The 26,679-nt window shown below is 42.6% G+C and overlaps 1 pseudogene; it reads left to right on the top strand.

Moving 5' to 3' along the window:
- The first annotated feature begins 83 nt into the window (after window positions 1-83).
- Window positions 84-25,740, top strand: LOC104592659 (putative UPF0481 protein At3g02645; annotated as a pseudogene).
- Window positions 25,741-26,679: the final 939 nt, after the last annotated feature.

Raw genomic sequence — 26,679 nt, 5'->3', positions numbered from 1 at the left:
ATCCATTGTTAAATTACGACGACTAATAAAATCATTTATTATTAATTGGACCCATGCCCATGTCCATTTTGATCGGCCCCTGTCTAGCCCTTTAAATTTGTAATTGATTTCATAACAAAAACAAAATACACAAGTTTATAACTATAAGTAGTCTTACATTTATATTGACTGTGAATACAATCTCTCTCTATCTATCTATCTATATATATATATATACTACTCTACCTTTGAACCTTTCAACGCAAATCCAGATAAAAAACCGGGAAATAACAAATGAAATATCGCTGTCCCTCCCACGGTGGATTTCAATATCTTACCGACCAAGAGTGTTTAATGACCAGCAGGGATCCATTATTGGACTCTTACAAAAGAAAGCTTGTAACTAAACGTGAAAAATGAGTAAAACAACTGAATGTTAAATGTTGATTAATTGCTTATTTCATTCTATAAACAGCTAGCTCCATCTTAATTTTACATTCCATCCATGACCACTGGCTCACTTCACAGAGAACTTCAAACTCTCACGCCAGAGCCAGAGACCAACAGAAGATAGATAGACCATCCATGAACATGTCTACACAGTTTACCATGGCCTTGAATTCAAATTCCAGCCGTGATGAGCGTTGGGTCATCCAAATCCGTCAGATCCTCGATGAAGATGTTGAAGATGAGAGCGGCATCCCTGTTTGCATCTTCAACGTGCCCAAAACTCTAATCTCCACCAACCCAGAAGCCTACGTCCCACAACTAGTCGCTCTAGGCCCGTATCACCACTGGCGTCCAGAGCTCTACGAGATGGAGAGATACAAGCTGGCTGCAGACAAGAGGACCCAAAAGCAACTCCAGAGTCTTAAGTTCCAAGACTTGATCACCAAACTCATGAAGCATGAAACCAGGATCCGTTCCCACTACCACAGATACTTGGATGTTGACGGTGAGACTCTAGCCTGGATATGGCCGTTGATGCCTGCTTCTTGCTGGAGTTCCTTCAGATTTATGCAGAGAAAGATGGCATGACCCAGAAGAGTACTTCCTCAAGGATACCGCACTATTGAATGTTGCTTCACATTTCCCAGAATCATTGAATCAGTTTTCTCGAAGAACAGTAAAGCTCTCTTTAAAGTTGCTACATTCCAATGTGCGTCGTTACATTTTTCAAAGTCAGGTAATTCCAAAGTTAGTCGATTCTGCTCCCAAGGTGAATTAATGACAGTCTTCGTTCAATGTAAGTCGGTTCACCTTCACCAATTCCATCTATTATAAAATCCTCTCTTCTGTACTGATTCGGATATCTGAGAGAAACAACAGAATACATCTACATAATTTTCTCTCGATCTACTAAGCTCTTTTATCTCTTTTCTATTATATATTTTACTATTTTTTTACTGTTATTATCATCCACAAACCATCAGTGGTATCAGAGCTCGTTCGATCAATCTCTTGGGCGTGATTTCTTCTAAACAGTATGTGTGCAGAAGCCAATTTTTCCACCCTTTCTCTTCCAATCTTTAATGGAGAAAACTATGACTTCTGGTCCATCAAAATGAAGACCTATTTTCGGTCACAAAGTTTATGAAGAATCGTTGAGGAAGGATTCTGCATTGCTGAAGACATCTCTACTCTTTCAGCAAATCAAAAGAAGATCTATGAAGAGAATCAACAAAAAGATTGTCAAGCACTATTCTGCTTGCAGCAAGCAATGGCTGAGGAGATATTTCCTCGAATTATGGGCGCATCAACTGCAAAAAAAGCATGAGATACACTGTAGGAGGAGTTTCAAGGATCTGTCAAAGTATGCACTGTTAAATTATAGAAGTTTAGAAGGGATTTTGAAAATCTTAAGATGAAGGATAATGAGACTACAAATGATTACTATTCTAGAATAAAAGAAATAGTAAATCAAATGAGAGCCTATGGAGAGACTATTTCTGACAAGAAAATAGTCGAAAAAATTCTAATCTCTTGTACAGAGAGATATGATGCAATAATTTCGGTGATAGAAAAAACAAAAGATCTAGAAACACTATCACCAACTGAATTAATGGGCTCTCTCGAGACATATGAAAATAGGTGTGATAGGCAGAATGAAAATTCGGTTGAAGCTGCCTTTCAATCTAAAGTTAATCTGTGGTCTCAAAAACCAAAAGCTGGTGGGAGAAAGTCACAAGGAAAACCAAAAGAAAATAATGACAAGTATTCTTCATGTGGTATTTGCCAGAAGAGAAACCACTTGGAGAAAGATTGTTGGTTTAAAGGAAAACCACAATGCCATAACTGTAAAAAATTTGGCCATGTTGAAAAAGTTTGTAGATTCAAGAAAACCCATAAAGCTAATTTTTTAGAAAAGAAAAATGAGGAAAATAATCTCTTTTATGCTTGTCATTCTGCAATAGAAGAAAAAAATGATACTTGGTATCTTGACAGTGGGTGCAGTAACCACATAACTAAAAATGAAAGTATCTTTCATAGTCTTGATAAAATCAAGACAAAAGTCAAAATTGGTAACGACGACTTCATGGAAGCAGCCGGCAAAGGCACCATTGTTATTGACACCAAACAAGGCAAGAAATACATAAATGATGTACTTTTGGTCCCCAATATTGATCAAAATCTACTTAGTGTGGGCCAAATGATAGAAAGAGGTTACTCTTTACATTTTGAGGGAAATTCTTGCACAATCTATGATAAGCAAGACAAGTTCCTTGAAATTGCAAAAACAAAAATGACAGAAAACAGATGCTTCCCCATTCAATGGAAAGATGCAAGTTATATAGCAATGCAAGCACAAGTGGACGAGTCGTGGCTATGGCATAGAAGATTCAGACACTTTAATTTCCCTGGATTAAGGTTTCTTCACTAGAAGAACATGATGCGTGACTTTCCAGCTATCAAGGAGTTCAACAATGTCTGTGAAGGGTGTATGCTCAGAAAACAACATCGACAACCCTTCCCATCCGACAAAGCTTGGAGAACCAAAGAGCCATTGGAGTTAATTCATACAGATGTTTGTGGTCCAATGCGTACTCCGTCAAATAATCAAAACAGGTATTTCATCCTCTTCATTGATGATTATAGTAGAATGACATGGGTTTATTTTTTGTGAGAAAAATCGCAGGTTTTTGATATTTTTAAAAAATTCAAAGCTCGTGTTGAGAAGCAAAGTGGTCACAACATTAAGACCATAAGAAGTGACAGAGGCAAAGAATATACTTATAATGAATTCAACAAGTTCTGTGAAGATGAAGGCATAGAGCATGAACTTACAATTGGGTACTCTCCAGAACAGAATGGAGTATCCGAAAGAAAAAATTGAACAGTTATGGAGACTACAAGAGCCATGCTCATGGAAAAGGGTTTTCCCAAAATTTTCTGGGCAGAGGTAGTAAGCACTGCTGTCTATCTACTCAACAGATGTCCTACAAAAGCTGTGCAAGATAGGACACCAATTGAAGCTTGGAGTGGGCAAAAGCCATCAACAAAGCATCTCAGAGTTTTCGGATGCATATGCTACACACATGTCCCACAAGAGAAAAGAGGCATACTGGATGAGAAGACTGAGAAAGGAATTTTCTTAGGCTATAGCACTTAATCAAAAGGCTATCGAGTCTATAGCTTAAGGAAAGAAAAACTCATAATTAGTCGAGACATAAGCTTCGATGAGGATGCTGCATACAATTGGGAGACAAAAAAAGTTGAAAAAAAGACTATCAACTTGCCTCTATTACCAAGTCAAAGAATTGAAGAAGATCGTGATCAAATCAATTCGCCAACACAATCGGAACCGGAACAAGTTTCACAGTCTACTCCGGACTCAACACCAAGGCGAACTAAATCCTTAATGGAAATATATGAAACATGCAACTTGATGATCATAGAACCAGAAAGCTTTCAAGAAGCTTTTAAGGAAGAAAAATGGAGAAAAGCTATGAATGAAGAGATAAAAATGATCGAAAAAAATGAGACTTGGGAGCTTGTGAATCGTCCACAAGACAAAGACACTATTGGAGTTAAGTGGGTCTACAAGACAAAGCTTAACTCAGATGGCTCAACCCAGAAGCTTAAAGCAAGGCTAGTTGCCAAAGGATACTCACAACAATATGGTATCGACTACAATGAGATATTTGCTCCAGTTGCTCGCCTTGACACAATCAGGGCATTAATAGCACTAGCTGCACAGAAGAAATGAAAAACTTTTCAACTTGATGTAAAATCTGCATTCCTCAATGGCTATCTTAAGGAGGAAATCTATGTGGAGCAACCTCAAGGGTTCGTGGTGCAAGGACAAGAAGACAAAGTTCTCAGATTAAATAAGGCATTATATGGCTTAAAACAAGCTCCACGAGCTTGGTACAACAGAATCGACAATTACTTCTTGGGGCAAGGATTCAGGAGGAGCTATAATGAGCCAATACTCTACATCAAGACTCAAGGTACAAATGACACTCTCATTGTTTCTTTATAGGTTGACGATCTCATTTATACTGGAAATAATGAGAAGATGGTCAAGAAGTTTAAAAAAGACATGATGAAGACTTTTGAGATGACTGATTTGGGCCTAATGCACTATTTTCTTGAAATTGAAATAACTCAAGAAGAAGTAGGGACTTTCATCTCACAAAAGAAGTATACATAAACTCTTTTGAAGAAATTCAAAATGGAGGGGTGCAAAACAGTCTCCACCCCATTAGACAACACTAAAGCATTCAAAAAGGAAGATGGCTCACCAAAGGCAAATGAATCACAATTTCAGAGTATGATTGGAAGTCTTCTCTATTTAACTGCTACAAGACTAGATATCATGTATGCAGTTAGTTTACTATCAAGATTCATGCAGAATCCAAGTCAAGTCGACCATGGAGGAGCTAAAAGAATACTGAGATATTTGCAAAGTACAAAGAGCTATAGAATTTGGTACTGAGTCACACATGACTCTAAGCTCATTGGCTACACAAACAGTGACTTGGCAGGTTCGGTTGATGACATGAAAAGTACATCTGGCTATGCTTTCACAATTGGATCAAGGATATTTTCTTGGGCTTCAAAGAATCAAGTAACACTTGCCCAATCATTAGCTGAAGCATAATATATTGCAACAACAATAACAATGAGCCAAGCTACATGGCTCAAAAAGATATTTGATGACATGGGAGAACCGCAGGTTGGTGCTACTGAAATCTACTGCGATAGCAAATCAGCTATTGCAAAGGCAAATAATACCATATTTCACAGCAGAACCAAACATATTAAATCGTAATTCATGAAAGAAATAGGGTGGAGGTCTTATTATCTTATATTTGTTACACGTCTTAAACAAAACAAATTGATATAATAGGCCATATGGTTTGATGGTCGTTTCCTCTTACTATGAGATGTGTGTTTGAATCCTTTTAGCCACTACATGGCACTTTATTTTCACCTTATATAGGAACCCCCCCTCCCCCCCCACCCAAAGAGTACGTTAAGCTTTTGGGGCTCTGCCAGGAGGAAACATCACTTTTTTGAAAAGTCATATTGGGGTTATCTTGAGATGTATGGCTTAGATTAGTCTTACACTTGACACGTGGCATTAGTTAGGATTGAAAAATGATAAAATAAATTAAAATACATTTTTTGAGAAAAATATTAATTTTTAATCACTAAAATTGAGAAAAATCTGAAAAAATAGTTTTGGAGGATGGGGGTTGCTTGGAACACCTGCAAAAAAATTTTTGCACCAAAATAAGCTGGTTTCATGACGAAAAATATTGATAGAAATGGTTTTTCACAAATATTTAATTTTCAGAAATTATAAAAAATTGGGAAAATTTATTTTGTGGAAATGGGATTGCATGGAATCAAAAGGGGACACTCCCACACTACTTTTATGAAAAGATGAGCTAGTCTCATGCAACAAAAGGTGCACAAAGACAAGTTTGGAACTATCAACCAAAGCGGTGACATGGGGGTGTGTATGGGTGATATGTTGAAAGAGCAACAATGGTCACAAGTGCATTGTGAGTGTGCAAATACATTGCACCATGACACACAACATGAGGCATTGCTTGCAATGTGAGTGTGCACACCCAGTGCAAAATGATGTAGCATGGGGCGTTGTGTGCAGTGTCAGCACATCCACCATGATGCACACCCACTTGTGCCCAGTGTTAATCGTGTAGTAGGGTTGTAAATTACATACTATGCAAAGGTGGAATTGGACACCTAACACAAGTGGTAGTGTTACAGCACTACACTAGACACGATGTGTGTAGGTGGGTGTAGTAGGGCTGTAAACTACTACACAGTGTGTTATAGCTCTGTCACTACAACAGTACAAAACACTACACGTAGTGTTAACACGTCATTTTAACACACATCACAGTAGTTTAATGTTTTCTAATATTGGTCACCGCATGTGAAGGCACCACAGTAACCACTTGCACCATGACACACATCTCGGGGGCACCACAGCACAGCCACACGTGGCAGTTCATGCAACTCGCCGCGCGAGCAAGCACCCCACCGCGCGCGCACGCCCGAGCCAGTGCACGCTTTGGCCCTACAATTACATGCCAGCTTCTTACCAACTTCTCTCCAATAGTTTCCTAAGTGAACATGCTAATGGCCTATTTGGAATAGGAACATTTTAATTCGTAATTCATTAAAGAAGTAGGGCGAAGGTCTTATTATCTTATACTTGTTACACGTCGTAAACAAAATGAATTGATATAATAGGCCATATGGTTTGATGGTCGTTTCCTCTTACTATGAGATGTGTGTTCGAATCCTTTTAGCCACTACATGGCACTTTATTTTCACCTTATATAATAAGTTATAACATATATATTTGGAGTTTTGAACTCTAATTCTATGCCTTATAACAGTAAAAAGTGTGCCAAATGAGACAATGTTTCGAATTATTTTATATCGGGTTGGCCATTTTACTTAAAATTCTGTATATTGCAAGCGAATGGTTACATCCGGAGTCACCACTAACGTTTTGGATCTAATGAGTCGGATCACGCCCAACGTGTATTAAACACGAAACCCGAACCCTTCAATGGTATATAATGGGTACCAAATCAAACGGAATCCATTCAGAAACCGAGCATCTCTCCAATGGCGCCTCCAGGGGAACCCCCCCCCCCAAACAGTACGTTAAGCTTTTGGGGCTCTGCTAGGAGGAAACAACACTTTTTTGAAAAATCATACTGGGGTTATCTTGAGATGTACGGCTTCGATTGGTCTTACACTTGACACGTGGCATTAGTTAGGATTTAAAAATGATAAAATTAATTAAAATTAAATTTTTGAGAAAAATATTAAATTTTAATCACTAAAAATTACCAAAAATTGTGTAAAATCTGAAAAAATAATTTTGGAGGATGGGGGTTTCTTGGAACAATTGCAAAAAAATTGTGCACCAAAATAAGCTGGTTTCATGCCGAAAAGTATTGATAGAAATGGTTTTTCACAAATATTTAATTTCTAGAAATTATAAAAAATTGGGAAAATTTATTTTGTGGAAATGGGATTGCATGGAATCAAAGGGAACACTCGCACACTACTTTTATGAAAAGATGAGCTAGTCTCATGCAACAAAAGGTGCACAAAGACAAGTTTGGGACTGTCAACCAAAGCGGTGACATGGGGGTGTGTATGGGTGCTATGTTGAAAGAGCAACAATGGTCACAAGTGCATTGTGGGTGAGCACATACATTGCACCACGACACACAACATGAGGCACCGCTTGCAATGTGGGTGTGCACACCCAGTGCAAAATGATGCAGCATGGGGCGTTGTGTGCAGTGTCAGCACACACCACGATGCACACCCACTTGCGCCCGGTGTTAATCGTGTAGTAGGGTTGTAAAGGTCGAATTGGTGCACCTAACACAAGTGGTAGTGTTACAACACTACACTAGACACGGTGTGTGTAGGTGGGTGTAGTAGCGCTGTAAACAACTACACAGTGTGTTACAGCTTTGTCACTACAACAGTACAAAACACTAAACGTAGTGTTAACACGTCGTTTAACGCACACCACGGGTGTTTAGTGTTTTCTAATATTGGTCACCGCATGTGGAGGCACCATAGTAACCACTTGCACCATACAACACTACGGGGGCACCACAGCACAGCCACACGTGGCAGTTCACGCAGCCCGCCACGCACACACGCATGCAGCTCGCCGCGCGAGCACGCACGCAGCCACCGCGCGAGCACACATGCACCCCACCGCGCGCGCACGCACGCACCCCGCCGTGTGCGCACGCACGCACCCCGTCGCACGTGCACGCGCGCGCCCGTGCATGCTCGAGCCAGTGCACGTCTTGGCCCTACAATTACATACCAGCTTCTTACCGGCTTTCTTACCAGCTTCTCTCCAATAATTTCCCTACAATTACTTACACGTTTAACTTGAAAGTTCACCAGGTGAACATGCTAATGGCCTATTTGGAATAGGAACATTTTAATTCGTAATTCATGAAAGAAGTAGGGCAAAGGTCTTATTATCTTATATTTGTTACACGTCTTAAACAAAACGAATTGATATAATAGGTCATATGGTTTGATGGTCGTTTCCTCTTATTATGATATGTGTTTTCGAATCCATTTAGCCACTACATGGCACTTTATTTTCACCTTATATAATAAGTTATGACATATATATTTGGAGTTTTGAACTCTAATTCTATGCCTTATAACAGTAAAAAGTGTGCCTAATGAAACAATATTTCGAATTATTTTATACTGGGTTGGCCCTTTTACTTAAAATTCTATATATTGCAAGTGAATGATTAGATCCGGAGTCACCACTAACATTTTGGATCTAATGAGTCGAATCACGCCCAACGTGTATTAAACACCAAACCCAAACGCTTCAATGGTATATAATGGGTATCGAATCAAACGGAATCCATTCAGAAATCAAGAATCTCTCCAATGGTGCCTCCAGGGGAAACATCATTAAGCTTTTGAGGCTCAGTAGGAGGAAACATCACTTTTTTGAAAAATCATACTGGGGTTATCTTGAGATGTAAATGATAAAATTAATTAAAATAAAATTTTTGAGAAAAATATTAATTTTTAATCATTAAAAATTACCAAAAATTGAGAAAAATATGAAAATATAATTTAGAAGGATGGGGGTTGCTTGGAACACCTGCAAAAAACTTTGTGCACCAAAATTAGCTGGTTTATGCCAAAAAAGTATTGATAGAAATGGTTTTTCACAAATATTTAATTTCTAGAAATTATAAAAAAATTGAAAAAATTTATTTTGTGGAAATGGAATTGCATGGAATCAAAAGGGAACACTCCTACACTACTTTTATGAAAAGATGAGCTAGTCTCATTCAACAAAGGTGTACAAAGACAAGCTTGCGACTGTCAACCAAAGCGGTGACATGGGGGTGTGTATGGGTGATATGTTGAAAGAGCAACAATGGTCACAAGTGCAATGTGGGTGTGCACATCCCTTGCACCATGACACACAACATGAGGCACCACTTGCGGTGTGCACACCCAGTGCAAAATGATGCAGCATGGGGTGTTGTGTGCAGTGTCAGCACATCCACTACGACGCACACCCACTTGCGCCCTGTGTTAATGCTGTAGTAGGGTTGTAAATTACACACTATGCAAAGGTGGAATTGGTGCACTTAACACAAGTGGTAGTGTTACAGCACTACACTAGACACGATGTGTGTAGGTGGGTGTAGTAGGGTTCTAAACAATACCTGGTGTGTTACAGCTCTGTCAGTACAACAGTACAAAACACTACACATAGTGTTAACACGTCGTTTAATGCACACCACAGTACTTTAGTGTTTTCTAATATTGGTCACCGCATGTGGAGGCACCACAGTAACCATTTGCACCATGACACACACTATGGGGACACCACAGCATAGCCACACGAGGCAGTTCACGCAGCCCGCTGCACGCGCACGCACACAGCCGCCGCGTGCGCACGCATGCACCCCACTGCGCGTGCACGCCCGTGCCCGCGCACGCCCGAGCCAGTGCATGCCTTGGACCTACAATTACATACCAGTTTCTCTCCAATAATGTCCCTACATTTATTTACACGTTAAACCTGAAAATTCACCAAGTGAACATGCTAATGGCTTATTTGGAATAGGAACTTTTTAATTCGTAATTCATGAAAAAAGTTGGGCGAAGGTCTTCTTATCTTATATTTGTTACACGTCTTAAACAAAACAAACTGATATAATAGCGCATATGGTTTGATGGTCGTTTCCTTTTACTGTGAGATGTGTGTTCGAATCCTTTTAGCCATTACATGGCACTTTATTTTCACCTTATATAATAAGTTATAACATATATATTTGGAGTTTCGAACTCTAACTCTATGCCTTATAACAGTAAAAAGTATGCTGAATGAGACAATGTTTTGAATTATTTTTTATTGGGTTGGCCCTTTTACTTAAAATTTTGTATATTGCAAGCGAATGGTTAGATCCGGAGTCACCACTAACGTTTTGGATCTAATGAGTTGGATCACGCCCAACGTGTATTAAACACCAAACCCGAACACTTCAATGGTATATAATGGGTATCAAATCTAACGGAATCCATTCGAAAACCAAGCATCTCTCCAATGGCGCCCCCAGGGGAACTCCCCCCCCCCCCCCCCCCTCCAAAGAGTACGTTAAGCTTTTGGGGCTCTACTAGGAGGAAACATCACATTTTTGAAAAATCATACTGGGGTGGGTTATCTTGAGATGTACGGCTTAGATTGGTCTAAGACATGACACGTGGCATTAGTTAGGATTAAAAAATGATAAAATTAAGTAAAATAATTTTTTTTAGAAAAATATTAGTTTTTAATCACTAAAAATTACCAAAAATTGAGAAAAATATGAAAAATAATTTTGGAGGATTGGGGTTGTTTGGAATCAAAAGGGAACACACCCACACATGGCAGTTCACGCAGCAAGCCGCACACGCACGCACGCAGCCGCTGCTCGCACGCACACGCACCCCGCCGCGCGCCCGATGCAGTGCACGCCTGGGTCCCACAACTACATACCAGCTTTTACCAGTTTTCTTACTAGCTTCTCTTCAATAATTTCCCTATAATTACTTACACGTTTAACCTGAAAATTCACCAAGTGAACATGGTAATGGCCTATTTGGAATAGGAACATTTTAATTCGTAATTCTTGAAAGAAGTAGGGCGAATGTCTTATTATCTTATATTTGTTACACGTCTTAAACAAAACGAATTGATATAATAGCGCATATGGTTTCATGGTTGTTTCCTCTTACTGTGAGATGTGTGTTCGAATCCTTTTAGCCACTACATGGCACTTTATTTTCACCTTATATAATAAGTTATAACATATATATTTGGAGTTCTGAACTCTAATTCTATGCCTTATAACAGTAAAAAGTATGCCAAATGAGACAATGTTTCAAATTATTTTATATTGGGTTGGCCGTTTAACTTAAAATTATGTATATTGCAAGCGAATGGTTAGATTCGGAGTCACCACCAACGTTTTGGATCTAATGAGTCGGATCACGCTCAACGTGTATTAAACACCAAATCCGAACCCTTCAATGGTATATAATGGGTATCGAATCAAACGGAATCCATTCGGAAACCGAGCATCTCTCCAATGGCGCCCCCCTTCCCCCAAAGAGTACGTTAAGCTTTTGGGGCACTACTAGGAGGAAACATCACATTTTTGAAAAATCATACTGGGGGGGGGGTTATCTTGAGATGTACGGCTTAGATTGGTCTTACACTTGACACGTTGCATTAGTTAGGATTGAAAAATGATAAAATTAATTAAAATAATTTTTTTTAGAAAAATATTAGTTTTTAATCACTAAAAATTACCAAAAATTGAAAAAAATATGAAAAATAATTTTGGTGGATGGGGATTGTTTGGAATCAAAAGGGAACACACCCACACATGGCAGTTCACACAGCAAGCCGCACGCGCACGCACGCAGCCACTGCTCGCGCGCATAGGCAGCCCGACGCGCGCGCACGCATGCACCCCGCCACGCGCCCGAGGCAGTGCACACCTGTGCCCCACAACTACATACCAGCTTTTACCAGTTTTCTTACCAGCTTCTCTCCAATAATTTCCCTACAATTACTTACACGTTTAACCTGAAAATTCACCAAGTGAACATGGTAATGGCCTATTTGGAATAGGAACATTTTAATTCATAATTCTTGAAAGAAGTAGGGCGAAGGTCTTATTATCTTATCTTTGTTACACGTCTTAAACAAAATGAATTGACATAATAGGCCATATGGTTTGATGGTCGTTTCCTCTTGCTGTGAGATGTGTGTTCGAATCCTTTTAGCCACTACATGGCACTTTATTTTCACCTTATATAATAAGTTATAACATATATATTTGGAGTTTTGAACTCTAATTCTATGCCTTATAACAGTAAAAAGTATGCTGAATGAGACAATGTTTTGAATTATTTTTTATTGGGTTGGCCCTTTTACTTAAAATTCTGTATATTGCAAGCGAATGGTTAGATCCGGAGTCACCACTAACGTTTTGGATCTAATGAGTTGGATCAAGCCCAACGTGTATTAAACACCAAACCCGAACACTTCAATGGTATATAATGGGTATCGAATCTAACGGAATCCATTCGAAAACCAAGCATCTCTCCAATGGTGCCCCCAGGGGAACTCCCCCCCCCCCCCCAAAGAGTACGTTAAGCTTTTGGGGCTCTACTAGGAGGAAACATCACATTTTTGAAAAATCATACTGGGGTGGGTTATCTTGAGATGTACGGCTTAGATTGGTCTAACACATGACACGTTGTCACGGGGGTAATCGTTGGGGCCTCGTGCGACACTCGAAAGGGGCGAGTAAGCCTACGCAACAAAGCAAGCACACACAAAATGGCAACAAGATGGAACACGAATTAGCAAAAGGCTATTTGTATTGCAATAATCAGTGGCAAGCACAAGCACACAGTACAGTGTCGAGGGGATCTCGTGCTTAACCTTTACACGCTTATGAGCTCACTTGACTACCTACCTCCCCTCAAAGAGTACGTTAAGCTTTTGGGGGAGTGACAATAAGAAGCATCAAAAAGATGAAAAAGCGTACTACAATATTACAATAATGCCATTGGCAGTCCCCATACAAAAGTACATGTTTAGCCCACCCATGACACACACTTGGACGCTGGAGTGGCAGCTGTAGGTACGGTGGATGGCACTTGACGGCGCGGCGAAGAGAACACTTGTTATAGTCTCCCCCACTCAATTCAGTCTTCGTCCTTGAAGATTAGCTTCTGCTTGAGGATTGAACTTGTTGTTGGTGAAAGAAGGTTCTTCGACTACTCAACGAACCGGGTTTCTTCCAAGGCCCAGATAGTAGGTTGGGTAGATTGCTAGTTGATGTTCTTGATGGTGGGAAAACCTATGGCTAGTCCCTAAGTTATGTCCCTGCTTGGCTGCTTCATGGTAGGATTTTGACTTGTTCCTAATGGTGGTAGGAAAGTTGGTGGCCAAGGCTAAGTCAAAATGATATTTTGGATTGTTAGGGTGTTGGTTCTCATGCATTTTTCCCCAAGGGTGACTCGCAATGCTACTACGGGATTTATCTTGAGGGATGATGTGAATGTGGCCCCTAAATGGCTCGGGTGGCACTCGCTCTCCCCAGTGGTTGTGGTAGTAGGTGTGGGCAAAGTTTGACACGGCCTTGGGTCTTCTGTTGGGCCCACCAGTTGTGGGTGTGTGCGGCTTCTGCTGCAAAGGTGGCTTCCTCTTCTGTTGTTGTGGCGGAACTGGTACTGACGTTGGCACTGGCACTGGCGCTGACTTCTTCCCAGAGTTGCTGTGATCACTTCTGGTTGCAATGGTGATTGTTGTACATCTCTCTGCCAACAATGGTAGAGGGTGGTGTTGGAATTGTAAGGCAGAGACGTGCTTCTTCTTGGTGCTGGCGGTGGCGATCATGTTAACCATGCAAGGTGACTACTCGTCCAAGATCATCAGGGTGTCGAGGTGAGGCGCCGGTGCTGCTTTTGCCTGTATCATGAAGTCCATTCCAAGGACAACATCAAAATCATCTATGTGGACGACAGAGAGGTCAATCTCTCCATCCCAGGTGCCGAGTTGTAGTCTTACTCGACGGGCCATGCCTTCAGTAGGTTTGGCACTGGTGTTAACTGCTTTGAGCCAGCTAGGCTCTTTGGAAATGGCCAAGTTAAGTCTCTTTTGGCCTCCCACCAATGGTTACATCAACATACCTCTGACTAAGGAGGGCTGTTTGGAGGTAGCCCCTTTCTTCATCATGGCATTGAAAAGTTGGAGGGCGCCCACTCTTGGCGCCGGGGTACTCCGTTCCCCATCACTCTGCTCATCATCACTTAGCTTGGCAATGAGGGCATTTAGCTTTACTCGCTTTAGGCAATTTCTGGTGAAGTGCTCCTCCCCACAAATGTAGCAAATGGGAGGATGGCTTGGTCTCCCTTGATATCTGTTGTTGTAGTAGCTTTGACTTCCTTGTGGCTGCTTCCCCTTGTGGTGCTCGACTAGTTTGTGGCTGAAGGGTGGCTTCTCTTTCGGAGGATTGGGTTGTCCATCTCCCCCACTCAAATATGTGGTACGCGGGCTGGCTGGTCTGCTTCCTTCGTCATCCGACAATCTCTGTTCACTAAGTTGTTTGGCCACGGCCATGGCGGAGGCAAGGTCCTGAACATTGCGTCGTTGGAGCTCGGGCTCAACCCAAGGCTTTAGACCATCCATGAAGTTGAACAATAAGTCCTTGTCTGACATATCGGTGACTTCTAATGTGAGGGCTGAAAACTCTTTGACATAGTCATGGAGGGAGTCGCCATGCTTGAGAGTCTTCATCTTGCGATGAGCGAGGTATTCCACATTCTCTAGGTAGAACTGTCTCTTCAGCTCTCTTTTAAAGTCAACCCAGGTACGGATAATGCACGTACCGCGTTCTATATCGACACACCTTCTGCGCCACCACAACATAGTGACATCAGTCAAATACATAGTAGCAGTACGTACCTGAGTCATTTCATCAGTCACGTTGGCGGCGGCAAGGTACTGTTCCATTTGCCACAGGAAGTTGTCGAGCTCTCGTGCATTGCGGGTACCCGAATAGGGGATTGGCTCCCTAATCTTAATGTGGGAGGGAGTATGTGTAAAGGAAGTGCTGGCTAGATTAGCGACGGCCCTCTTCAGGATTGCACATTCTGCTTTGAGCTCCTCTAATTGAGCTTGGGTTTCGGAGGAGGAACGTGCGACGGACTTCATTGAGGCCCACTCCGCTCTCATTTCATCTAGTTGGGCCTGGACGGCCATTGATGTGGAGGTGCTTCTTCTCCACATTGCCCACTCGTTCTTAATCTCATCGAGCTGGGCTTGAAAACTATCAAGCCTGTCTTGGACCTACGAGTTGGAGGAGCTTGCTTCTTGCTGGCGCAGTGCTGCAAATTTGCTTGAGCGTGCTGCAAATTTGCTTGAGCGTGCCATTGATTATGTCTCGGACCTCGTCCATGACTCCACTCAAGCAACCTTCAATCTCGACCAGTGTGTTGTCCATGGCTTCCATGTTTTGATGCAGCTCGTCTATCGAGTCTCGCATCTCACCTACGGTGGCTTCGCAACGTAGCATGCGCAACTCAACGGCTGCATGCTTGTTGGAAGATTTCTCATGTTTGTTGGCCTTCGGTTCCTTATCCTTGCCGATGTCATCGGCAGGCGCATCATCGGCCTCATGGGCTGTGGAGAGTCCATGCTCGATCTCCACGAAGTCCCTGTTGTGCTTCATGCTATCACTCACGTCGCGGGTTGAATGGCTTAAAAAGAGCTCCTGCTCTGATACCAACTGTCACGGGGGTAATCGTTGGGGCCCCGTGCGGCACTCGAAAGGGGCGAGTAAGCCTACGCAACAAAGCAAAATCACACAAAAAGGCAACAAGATGGAACACGAATTAGCAAAAGGCTATTTGTATTGCAATAATCAGTGGCAAGCACAAGCACACAGTACAGTGTTGAGGGGATCTCGTGCTTAACCTTTACACGCTTATGAGCTCACTCGACTACCTACCTCCCCTCAAAGAGTACGTTAAGCTTTTGGGGGAGTGACAATAAGAAGGGACATGCTTGAGCCAGGCCCGCATGCCAAGCCTCCCTTGAGTGTCGGTAGCGCAGTGCTGGTCCAACACTGTCCCCATGAGCAAGTGTGCGCCCATGAGGAACCGTAGTAGCCATGCTATCCGTTAACCAGGGCCGCCCCGCAAGGGGATGAAGGTCTAGGAGTGCCAAGGTTAGGCACCCAAGCAGGTCAACCACCCCTCCTCAAAGAGTACGTTAAGCTTTTGGTGGTTTGCCTGAAGATGACATCAGTTCTCCCAAAAATCTTATAGGCAAAAATGACGGGCATGTCTCTAACGTAAGCCAGCCAAGCGTAGGCAAGGCTAAGCCTGTGCTGAACCGTCATAGGCTCCCCCACTCAATTCATTGTCGTCCTCGACAATGACTCCTTCCGTGAATGGGCGTTTGAGTCCCACGCCATCCACTCTTCAGCCAGTTCCAGGGCTCGCCTGGCCAACCCGGGTCTTGCCTATATTGGTGTCCATTTATGGGGACGGAACCATTTCACCATGTCGGCCTGCCTGGACTTCACCCCCAGTGTCGAGGTTACTCAAACCGCGCAATGGCTATGCCGTTGAACTGTGAAAGAAGGGCCCTCAAAGAAATGTGTGTGGTGCTTCGCGGAGGTCCGCCCCATGTATCATCTTACCTCAAGGCTCAACCGTCTTCTTGGTAGCTTTTCAGTGATGCTACCGAACACGTTGATAGGTCTACTCCTACTGTTGGCGATGGATGCTGGGTGTACCCTTTCACCATGCGGGCCTGTGGTCTTCACCTCGCCCTATGCGGGTTACTCAAACCTAGTCATGGCTTATGCTCTCACGGCCCTCGAAACTACGCTTCACCTCGCTGGTTCAGGCTACATGTTTGCTCCGAGGGGGCCCCACTGCTGTTGCCTCAAGGAGATCTAACCGCTTCAAACGCGAGTGTGGCAACTTTTACCCATGAGTTTCCGAACATGCACTCGCCTTGTGATGAGCTTCTGCTACTGCAAGTATTCAACCTGAAAACTGAGCATGTCCACCTGATACTTTGCCGGTGTAGGGCCGCCATGCTCCAACGGCTAGCATAACCACATTCCTAACAAAGCCCACGCGTCTGCCCCCGCATGAGGACAACAACCAATGCGTCTGCAACCGCAAGGGAAGCTGTTTTAGGGTCATTGGAATGGGAATGCAAACATTGAATGGCCTCTTGATAAGCCTGATGAACAATCTGCCCGAGTAGTGTACCCACATTCCTATCAAGGCTCACGCGTCTGCCACCGCATGAGGATAGCGACCATCGCGTTTGCAACCGCAAGGGAAGCTATTTTAATGTCATTGGAATGGGGACACGAACTATTAAATGGCCTCTTACCAGGCCTGATTTGAAATCTACTCGATCCTGGGTGGAAGTGCCTAGAGACCGCACCCCACAAAATGCTGCTTGTCGAAATGACCGCTTCAACTGGCTCTAGGCTAATCTACTGAAAACCAACTGCTGTTGCAATTAGCCAACTTGCTCTGATACCAACTGTCACGGGGGTAGTTCTACAGCGGAAGAAACCCGTGCGGCGAAGGCAGGCCAGGACAAGCCTTTATGCACTTAGAGGCTAGGAGTTGCCCGATGGGATGGCTCCACCAAAGTCAGTAGCACTGGATCATGACCTCAAGTTCAATGGCTGGGGCACTCTCCTGTCTCAGACCGGTCCATGGGAGGCGCCGCTTACGTTCTAAAGGGGGACAACCATAATGGAAGGCGACCATGCGCCGAAGAGGTGACTTAGCACCGATGTGAAGGGTCTCCTGTATGCCGATGATGACAGGCACCTGTGTGCCATGATGATAGGCAACCGCTTGGGCCGGAACACACCCGTCCGCTAGGGGCAACGAGATAGCTCAATCAGCTTGGGCAAGGGGCTGGCGAGGTGAAGGGACATGCTTGAGCCAGGCCCGCATGCCAAGCCTCCCTTGAGTATCGGTAGCACAGTGCCGGTCCAACACTGTCCCCATGAGCAAGTGTGCGCCCATGAGGAACCCTAGTAGCCATGCTAGTCGTTAACCAGGGCCGCCCCGCAAGGGGATGAAGGTCTTGGAGTGCCAAGGATAGGCACCCAAAGAGGTCGACCACCCCTCCTCAAAGAGTACGTTAAGCTTTTGGTGGTTTGCCTGAAGATGACATCAGTTCTCCCAAAAATCTTACAGGCGAAAATGACAGGCATGTCCCTAACGTAAGCCTGCCAAGCGTAGGCAAGGCTAAGCCTGTGCTGAACCGTCATAGGCTCCCCCACTCAATTCATTGTCGTCCTCGACAATGACTCCTTCCGTGAATGGGCGTTTGAGTCCCACGCCATCCACTCTTCAGCCAGTTCCAGGGCTCGCCTGGCCAACCCGGGTCTTGCCTATATTGGTGTCCATTTATGGGGACGGAACCATTTCACCATGTCGGCCTGCCTGGACTTCACCCCCAGTGTCGAGGTTACTCAAACCGCGCAATGGCTATGCCGTTGAACTGTGAAAGAAGGGCCCTCAAAGAAATGTGTGTGGTGCTTCGCAGAGGTCCGCCCCATGTATCATCTTACCTCAAGGCTCAACCGTCTTCTTGGTAGCTTTTCAGTGATGCTACCGAACACGTTGATAGGTCTACTCCTACTGTTGGCGATGGATGCTGGGTGTACCCTTTCACCATGCGGGCCTGTGGTCTTCACCTCGCCCTATGCGGGTTACTCAAACCTAGTCATGGCTTATGCTCTCACGGCCCTCGAAACTACGCTTCACCTCGCTGGTTCAGGCTACATGTTTGCTCCGAGGGGGCCCCACTGCTGTTGCCTCAAGGAGATCTAACCGCTTCAAACGCGAGTGTGGCAACTTTTACCCATGAGTTTCCGAACATGCACTCGCCTTGTGATGAGCTTCTGCTACTGCAAGTATTCAACCTGAAAACTGAGCATGTCCACCTGATACTTTGCCGGTGTAGGGCCGCCATGCTCCAACGGCTAGCATAACCACATTCCTAACAAAGCCCACGCGTCTGCCCCCGCATGAGGACAACAACCAATGCGTCTGCAACCGCAAGGGAAGCTGTTTTAGGGTCATTGGAATGGGAATGCAAACATTGAATGGCCTCTTGATAGGCCTGATGAACAATCTGCCCGAGTAGTGTACCCACATTCCTATCAAGGCTCACGCGTCTGCCACCGCATGAGGATAGCGACCATCGCGTTTGCAACCGCAAGGGAAGCTATTTTAATGTCATTGGAATGGGGACACGAACTATTAAATGGCCTCTTACCAGGCCTGATTTGAAATCTACTCGATCCTGGGTGGAAGTGCCTAGAGACCGCACCCCACAAAATGCTGCTTGTCGAAATGACCGCTTCAACTGGCTCTAGGCTAATCTACTGAAAACCAACTGCTGTTGCAATTAGCCAACTTGCTCTGATACCAACTGTCACGGGGGTAGTTCTACAGCGGAAGAAACCCGTGCGGCGAAGGCAGGCCAGGACAAGCCTTTATGCACTTAGAGGCTAGGAGTTGCCCGATGGGATGGCTCCACCAAAGTCAGTAGCACTGGATCATGACCTCAAGTTCAATGGCTGGGGCACTCTCCTGTCTCAGACCGGTCCATGGGAGGCGCCGCTTACGTTCTAAAGGGGGACAACCATAATGGAAGGCGACCATGCGCCGAAGAGGTGACTTAGCACCGATGTGAAGGGTCTCCTGTATGCCGATGATGACAGGCACCTGTGTGCCATGATGATAGGCAACCGCTTGGGCCGGAACACACCCGTCCGCTAGGGGCAACGAGATAGCTCAATCAGCTTGGGCAAGGGGCTGGCGAGGTGAAGGGACATGCTTGAGCCAGGCCCGCATGCCAAGCCTCCCTTGAGTATCGGTAGCACAGTGCCGGTCCAACACTGTCCCCATGAGCAAGTGTGCGCCCATGAGGAACCCTAGTAGCCATGCTAGTCGTTAACCAGGGCCGCCCCGCAAGGGGATGAAGGTCTTGGAGTGCCAAGGATAGGCACCCAAAGAGGTCGACCACCCCTCCTCAAAGAGTACGTTAAGCTTTTGGTGGTTTGCCTGAAGATGACATCAGTTCTCCCAAAAATCTTACAGGCGAAAATGACAGGCATGTCCCTAACGTAAGCCTGCCAAGCGTAGGCAAGGCTAAGCCTGTGCTGAACCGTCACACCGCGGCGCGCGCCCGAGCCAGTGCACGCCTGGGCCCCACAACTACATACCAGCTTCTTACCAGCTTCTCTCCAATAATTTCCCTACAATTACTTACACGTTTAACCTGGAAATTCACCAAGTGAACATGGTAATGGCCTATTTGGAATAGGAACATTTTAATTCGTAATTCATGAAAGAAGTAGGGCGAAGGTATTATTGTCTTATATTTGTTACACGTCTTAAAAAAAATGAATTGATATAATAGGCCATATGGTTTGATGGTTCTTTCCTCTTACTGTGAGATGTGTGTTCGAATCCTTTTAGCCACTACATGGCAGTTTATTTTCACCTTATATAATAAGTTATAACATATATATTTGGATTTTTGAACTCTAATTCTTTGTCTTATAACAGTAAAAAGTATGCCAAATGAGACAATGTTTCAAATTATTTTATATTTGGTTAGCCCTTTTACTTAAAATTATGTATATTGCAAGCGAATGGTTAGATCCGGAGTCACCACCAACGTTTTGGATCTAATGAGTCGAATCATGCCCAACGTGTATTAAACACCAAACTCGAACTCTTCAATGGTATATAATGGGTATCGAATCAAACGGAATCCATTCGGAAACTGAGCATCTCTCCAATGGCGCCCCCTCCCTCCCCCAAAGAGTACGTTAAGCTTTTGGGGCTCTACTAGGAGGAAACATCACATTTCCGAAAAATCATACTAGGTGGGTTATCTTGAGATGTACTGCTTAGATTGGTCTTACACTTGACACGTGGCATTAGTTAGGATTGAAAAATGATAAAATTAATTAAAATAAATTTTTTTAGAAAAATATTAGTTTTTAATCACTAAAAATTACAAAAAATTGAGAAAAATATGAAAAATAATTTTGGAGGATTGGGGTTGTTTGGAATCAAAAGGGAACACACCCACACATGGCAGTTCACGCAGCAAGCCGCGTGCGCACGCACGCAGCCGCTGCTCGTGCACGCAGGCATCCCCCCGCGCACGCCTGAGCCAGTGCACGCCTAGGCCCCACAACTATATACCAGCTTCTTACCAGATTCTCTCCAATAATTTCCCTACAATTACTTACACATTTAACCTAAAAATTCACCAAGTGAACATGGTAATGGCCTATTTGGAATAGGAACATTTTAATTCGTAATTCATGAAAGAAGTAGGGCGAAGGTCTTATTATCTTATATTTGTTACACGTCTTAAACAAAATGAATTGATATAATAGGCCATATGGTTTGATGGTCGTTTCCTCTTACTGTGAGATGTGTGTTCGAATCCTTTTAGCCACTACATGGCACTTTATTTTCAGCTTATATAATAAGTTATAACATATATATTTGGAGTTTTGAACTCTAATTCTATGCCTTATAACAGTAAATAGTATGCCAAATGAGACAATGTTTCAAATTATTTTATATTGGGTTGGCCCTTTTTACTTCAAATTATGTATATTGCAAGTGAATGGTTAGATCCGGAGTCACCACCAACGTTTTGGATCTAATGAGTCGGATCACGACCAACGTGTATTAAACACCAAACTCGAACCCTTCAATGGTATATAATGGGTATCGAATCAAACGGAATCCATTCAGAAACCGAGCATCTCTCCAATGGCGCCCCCCCCCCCCCCCCCCCAAAGAGTACGTTAAGCTTTTGGGGTTCTACTAGGAGGAAACATCACATTTTTGAAAAATCATACTGGGGTGGGTTATCTTGAGATGTACGGCTTAGATTGGTCTTACACTTGACACGTGGCATTAGTTAGGATTGAAAAATGGTAAAATAAATTAAAATAATTTTTTTGAGAAAAATAGTAGTTTTTAATCACTTAAAATTACCAAAAATTGAGAAAAATCTGAAAAATATTTTTGGAGGATGGGGGTTGCTTGGAATCAAAAGGGAACACACCCACACATGGCAGTTCACGCAGCCCACCGCGCGCACGCTCACGCACCCCGCCGCGAGCGCGCGCACGCACCCCGCCGTGAACGTGCGCACGCCCGAGCCAGTGCACGCCTGGGCCCCACAACTACATACCAGCTTCTTACCAGTTTTCTTACTAGTTTCTCTCCAATAATTTCCCTACAATTACTTACACGTTTAACCTGAAAATTCACCCAGTGAACATGCTAATGACCTATTTGGAATAGGAACATTTTAATTCGTAATTCATGAAAGAAGTAGGGCGATGGTCTTATTATCTTATATTTGTTACACGTCTTAAACAAAACGAATTGATATAATAGGCCATATGGTTTGATGGTCGTTTCCTCTTACTGTGAGATGTGTGTTCGAATCCTTTTAGCCACTACATGTCACTTTATTTTCACCTTATATAATAAGTTATAACATATATATTTGGAGTTTTGAACTCTAATTCTATGCCTTATAACAGTAAAAAGTATGCCAAATGAGACAATGTTTCGAATTATTTTATATTGGGTTGGCCCTTTTACTTAAAATTATGTATATTTCAAGCGAATGCTTAGATCCGGATTCCCCACTAACATTTTGGATCTATTGAGTCGGATCACGCTCAACGTTTATTAAACACCAAATCCGAACCTTTCAATGGTATATAATGGGTATCGAATCAAACGGAATCTATTCGGAAACCGAGCATCTCACCAATGTCGCCCCCTAGGGGAATCCCCCCCCCCCCCAAAGAGTACGTTAAGCTTTTGGGACTCTGGTAGGAGGAAACATCACTTTTTTGAAAAATCATACTGGGTGGGTTATCTTGAGATGTACGGCTTAGATTGGTCTTACACTTGACACGTGGCATTAGTTAGGATCGAAAAATGATAAAATTAATTAAAATAAATTTTTTGAGAAAGATATTAGTTTTTAATCACTAAAAATTACCAAAAATTCAAAAAAATCTGAAAAATATTTTTGGAGATGGGGGTTGCTTGGAATCAAAAGGGAACACACCCACACGTGGCAGTTTTCTTTCCAGTTTCTCTCCAATAATTTCCCTACAATTACTTACACGTTAACCTGAAAATTCACGAAGTGAACATGCTAATGGCCTATTTGGAATAAGAACTTTTTAATTCATAATTCATAAAAGAAGTAGGGCGAAGGTCTTATTATCTTATATTTGTTATACGTCTTAAACAAAACGAATTGATATAATAGGCCATATGGTTTGATGGTCGTTTTCTTTTACAATGAGATGTGTGTTCGAATCCTTTTAGCCACTACAAGGTATAAAGAGCTATGGAATTTGGTATAGAGTCACACATGACTCTAAGCTCATTGTCTACACAAACAGTGGCTGGGTAGGTTCGGTAGATGACATGAAAAGTTCATCTGGCTATGCTTTCACAATTGGATCAGGGATATTTTCTTGAGTTTCAAAGAAGCAAGCAACAGTTGCCCAATCATCAGCTGAAGCAGAATATATTGCAGCAGCAATAACAACGAGCCAAGCTATATGGCTCAAAAGGATATTTGATGATATGGGGGAACCACAAGTTGGTGCTACTGAAATATGCTGCAATAGCAAATCAGTTATTGCAGTGGCAAAGAATCCCATATTTCACAGCAGAACCAAACATATTGGCATCAAGTATCACTTTATCAGAGGAGCTAAATAAAACAAAGAAATAGAACTCAGGCATTGCAAAACTGATGAATAGTTAGCTGACATATTCACAAAGGCTCTACTAAAAGACAAGTTCGAAGTGTTACGAGACATGATTGGAATTGCTGAAATGTGCACCAAGGAGGAGTATTGAATGTTGCTTCACATTTCCGAGAATCATTGAATCAGTTTTCTCGAAGAACAGTAAAGCTCTCTTTAAAGTTGCTACATTCCAATGTGCGTCGTTGCATTTTTCAAAGTCAGGTAATTCCAAAGTTAGTCATTCTGCTCCCAAGGTGAGTCAATGACAGTCTTCGTTCAATGTAAGTCGGTTCACCTTCACCCACTCCGTCTACTATAAAATCCTCTCTTCTGTACTTTTCGGATATCTAGAGAAACAACAGAATACGTCTACAGAATTTTTCTCTCGATCTACTAAGCTCTTTTTTCTCTTTTCTATTATATATTTTACTGTTTTTTTACTGTTACTATCATCCGCAAACCATCACGCACTTGGTCGACTGTGCAGGAAGGAAAATGGCCCATAACGCCATTCTCAGAGACATCACGATGCTTGAGAATCAAATTCCCATGTTTGCATTGAGGAAGATCTTGGGCTTCCAATGCTCTTCACCAGATGTTGCCGATGATTTATTGTCTTTCATTCTCATGGGTCTGTGTAAAGAACTCTCCCCACTGAAAACTGAGAATTTCTCTCTTCTCCAAGTATCTCAGCATGCACACCTGCTTGATCTTTTGTACCGTGTCATCGTTCCCAACTCCGATGAGCCACAAGAAGTACTCGACTGCGAAGAAAACGAGCAAAACGAAGAGACCAAGGTTGAAGAAGGATCGGACTCGAGTTCTAGCAACATTAAACAGCTCTTGTCTGAGATTTGGAAGTTGATATCTGCTTTCAACATAGGCATGGTGCGTTTGCTTGAGAAAATCCTGCTTTTAAGACCCATTAAACTAATATTTGCATTACCATGGAAGATGATTCCCAACCTGCCTGGAATTTCCATCATAAAAGAACCCATCGACAAATTTTTTGTTTCTCATCAAGATAAAGAGACGATCAAACCAGACAATGAAAGTTTGAGGTCTCAGAAGATCGAGAAACATCCTCTGGTTGAGGAGATTATGATTCCTTCAGTATCTGAGCTCCACAATTCTGGAGTAAATTTCTGCAAAACTAATGGCAACATCACAACTGTTGGTTTCGACGAAAAGACCACTTCCCTCTACCTCCCTACTATCAGTTTGGACGTCAACACAGAGGTTATGATGCGAAACTTAGTTGCATATGAAGCTTCTTCTGCATCAGGGCCATTAGTTTTTACACGTTATACTGAATTGATGAATGGGATAATCGACACAGTAGAGGATGTGAAGTTGCTTAGAGAGAAGGGGATCATAGTGAACCGTTTGAAGAGCGACAGAGAGGTTGCTAAACTGTGGAACGGGATGAGCAAATCTATTAGATTAACCAGAGTTCTGTTCCTTGACAAAACCATTGAAGATGTTAACAAGTATTACAATGGTAGGTGGAAGGTGAAGGCAAGCAAGTTTATGAAAAAGTATGTGTTTGGTTCATGGAAGTTGCTTACACTTGTAGCAACTATTCTTCTCTTGCTGTTGACTACTCTTCAGGCCTTCTGTTCAGTCTATTCTTGTGCTCGTGCTTTCCATGTTAATTATGTTGCTTGATCTTGCCTAAAAGTCTGCCATGGCTAGTTGCAGCTTGATAATTAGCCCATGTTTAAGAAACTTGTTTGAATATTTTTTCTGAGGTTGGGTGTCATGGTGTGATTGTATGAATTTTTGATCGATTAATTACAGGTCTGCTCAATTATGATCTGCTTTCTAATTATTTTAGTTTCCCTCATGTTGGGACTTGGGATGTGTAAATAAAGATTATCAAAGAGATCTGAAAACTTTAGATCAAATAAAAATATTCTGAAACCGGTTGGACCGTGACCCCTAATTGCTTGGAATCAAGAAATTAACTTTTTTTCTATGTAGTCAATTCATGGATGCATAATGAAATCAAAGACAGACTTTATAAAGACTTCAGAGCTGCTAAAGGAGTAAAGGGCTTAAGGGTCCGTTTGGTTGGCAGCCAGAATTGAAATCAAAATTCTTCGGAATCGGAATCGGAATCAGAATTGGAATGATCTATTCCATCTGTTTGATTTAGATAGGAATAGGAATGAAAATTAAAATCAGCAGGAATGGGATTTCATGCCCAAGAGGGGTAGGGAATGGTTATTCCCTAAAATGAGAGAATGTCATTCCAGCATGAATAAGAATAAGATTCTAATTCCGCTCAACTAAACAGTTGAAATCAGAATAGCCCATTCTAATTCCGATTCGAAACCTCTATTCCTGTGAATCAAACAAGCCTAGTAAGTGACTAAATGGATGTACCAAAAGCCCAAAACAGGAGAATTATTTGTAGTAACACACCACATAGGCTTAGCTCTTAAAATAAGCTGTTTTTTCTCGAATTAAACGGTAGAGACTAGAGTTGAAATTCTTGAACCCGACCCCCTATAGTACTAGACTACTAGTCTACTACATGTCATATATATATAACATACACTGATTTGTTTAGATGCATGATAGTTGTATAGCCCCCCTACATACTATCATGCCTTTCTTTAAGTTATTCATTGGTATTTGACTACTTGTCTTTTCCTTTTGTCTTGTAATTTTTATGTGTGACTTATCAAATTGATTCAAATTATTTGCTTGATCCTATGAATTGTTATTTGTGATTTTA

This window comes from Nelumbo nucifera, chromosome 8 (genome assembly GCF_055504915.1).
Source record: "Nelumbo nucifera cultivar China Antique chromosome 8, China Antique-T2T, whole genome shotgun sequence".
In the NCBI taxonomy this organism is placed as follows: Eukaryota; Viridiplantae; Streptophyta; class Magnoliopsida; order Proteales; family Nelumbonaceae; genus Nelumbo; species Nelumbo nucifera.
Note: the sequence above shows the minus strand (reverse complement) of the source record. Positions and strands in the feature narration are given on the sequence as shown.